Source organism: Nicotiana sylvestris, chromosome 1, assembly GCF_000393655.2.
Source record: "Nicotiana sylvestris chromosome 1, ASM39365v2, whole genome shotgun sequence".
NCBI lineage: Eukaryota > Viridiplantae > Streptophyta > Magnoliopsida > Solanales > Solanaceae > Nicotiana > Nicotiana sylvestris.
Window position 1 is genome coordinate 32764837 of NC_091057.1, and position 2695 is coordinate 32767531.

The 2695-nt window shown below is 35.8% G+C and overlaps 1 long non-coding RNA gene across 1 annotated transcript; it reads right to left on the reverse strand.

Annotated features, from left to right (window-relative positions):
* Positions 1–778: 778 nt before the first annotated feature.
* Positions 779–1929, reverse strand: LOC104241806 (uncharacterized). The gene is made up of 2 exons (XR_714822.2): positions 1800–1929; positions 779–1097 (listed from the first exon to the last, which is right to left on the reverse strand). It is a non-coding gene; the product is annotated as an uncharacterized lncRNA (long non-coding RNA).
* Between the last annotated feature and the right edge of the window lie 766 nt (positions 1930–2695).

Consider the following 2695-nt stretch of genomic DNA (forward strand, 5'->3'; position numbering starts at 1 on the left):
TTTATTAGGCTAATGACTTAAATGTCCTAACTTAAGTATCAAGTGTTACATTAAACTACCACTTCTTTTTTCCTTGGTTCACAAAAGAATTCAGTATTTGAGTTGCTGAACGATTGCTTTACACTCAAAAGATATATCAAATATGTACGAATCAATGTAATGATCCTAAGTTGAAATAGGAGCTAATGCAATTCTAACATAGTTTACTGGTGAATTTGGTTATGTTATTACATTTATAGAAAGTCTTTAATCTGGATTACTCTATTTCCAGATTTGCTAGCTATAACCGACTTATAAATGTATTGTCCTTTTATTGCATTCTATCAGCACCTTACCAAGGTTGATTGCATGAACCAGACTTCGTTTATGTGCAGAATAAACCAAGCTTTCGATATTTCAGTAGTTAAAGTTCTGAAGAAACCCTTCTGGAGAAGACTATATATAACCAGATTAACAAAGGAGGCATTTGCAGTGCGCCAAAAAAGCCATGAAGAAGACATAAAATATTATGAGAGGGGAGAAATAAGAGTTTGAAGTTCTGTATAGGAGACCTGTACATCAGTATCTTCTTAAATGCAAATACATTTTACTGAATGACAATGCTAGAATTGAATTACCAGAATCAGAAAACTCAGAATAGTACAGATGAAAATGCTAGAATTTAATTGAATCCTCTGTATACCAAGTAACCTTGAAGATATTAGATAGCAAATATCTTCTTCCCGACATCATCAGTGTAGGTCATTTTCTAAAAAAAATATTTAAACGGTACACCATATGAAGAAATAGATCCTCCTAAATCACTAGACAATTAACATTCATAACCTCTTTGTTTTAGTACAAGCAAGAATGTAATCCACATCTCTTGCTTTGATAATAATAAAATAAACCAAAAAAACTAGAAGATAAAAGCATTATGCTCCCTACCGATTCTTAATTCCTCGTTGAAACTCTGCCTCATGCAGAGCAGCAATCTCTCTTCACAACCTTCTTTTTGTTGAATGCATGGAAGCAGAATCAACATAATTGCACATGATTCGTTTTCACTATCTAAAGTCTCAAGTGCTTTGGCTAAAATTCACCAATAGATAATGATCCTACAGTGCACAAAATAAATGAGCATAATCTTATTTAGAAGATGTATTGAGACCAAATTCTACACACTCATAAGATAGGACAAGAAACTAAGGATGAAGAACTCCAACAACAATAACAACTACGCCTCAATTACAAGCAAGTTGAAGTTCGCTATATCTATCCTCACTGACCATATAAACTCGTCTCAACAGCAATATTTCTTTCATGGATTCAGCCCTGTTTAAATTTGTAAATATTAGCTACAGATATATGTCGCAACTCTGATTTCAATTGGACTGTAAATACCAACATATAAGTTCATCGTATTAGGTGCTTCAATGTCTTCTATCCATGCTCCCTTTCATTTTAAGTGAAAGCAGCACACGCATAATCGGACAAAAGTAAAAGAATGTGTTTATCAAAAATATTACTAGAGAAAGAAAAAATGAGAATATCGAACAGCGATAGCAAACATCGAACAAGGAAAATCTCATGGTTTCAAATACAAAATCAAAACCTAACAAATAATCGCCCAATTTTGTAAACTAGAAATCACAAAATGTATCATGTAATACAAACAAAGCAGAAGCAAAATAATGGGTTAATCAGAACTATTACCAAATAAAGAAAACAGAGGGGAAAAAGAAAGCAGAAGTGAAAAAATAAAGCGAAAATCGAACAGTTATACAAACATCGAACATGGGAAAAAATTGATAGCCTACCTCAGAGATTGTCGTATGTTAGCCGAAACTGGTCGTCATTCACCGGCAGTTGTCGTCCTTTGTCGGAGCTGGCCGACAGAGTTCGTGGATGGTGAGATCAATGTGTTCTAGGTTGAGGCTGAGAGAGAAGATGTCTAATTTCAAGTTTTGAGAGTTAGAGAGAGTGAAGGAACATTTCATAATATTTGTTTTAACTTAAAAAATATATTAAAGAGTTATTAAAATATTAGTGGGGTCATTTATTTAACTTTTTTTAAATAAATATGTAGGAGGGAAAGTAAGAAGGGAAAATAAATATACTTTTATTTTACCAAACTGTTCCCAGAGATAACTCTATCGTATTGCTTTTACAAACCGTCTCCATATATTTACTTATGGTGATCGTCACAACAACAACAACAACAACAACAACCCAGTATAATCCCACTTAGTGAGGTCTGGGGAGGGTAGTGTGTACGCAGACCTTACCCCTACCCTGAGGTAGAGAGGCTATTTCCAAATAGACCCCCGACATCCTTCCCTCCAAGAACTTCCCACCTTGCTCTTGGGGAGACTCGAACTCACAACCTCTTGGTTGGAAGTGAAGGTTCTCTGATGGTAAGCAACCTTCACTTCCAACCAAGAGGTTGTGAGTTCGAGTCTCCCCAAGAGCAAGGTGAGAAGTTCTTGGAGGGAAGGATGTCGGGGGTCTATTTGGAAACAGCCTCTCTACCTCAGGGTAGAGGTAATGTCTGCGTACACACTACCCTCCCCAGACCCCACTAAGTGGGATTATACTGGGTTGTTGTTGTTGTTGTTGTTGTTGTGACGGTTACTATACTACTGAAACGGTTATTCTTCAGAAGTGTCCCAGAAGCCTTTTGACTCTATTGGGATGGTTAAAACCATTCCAATAT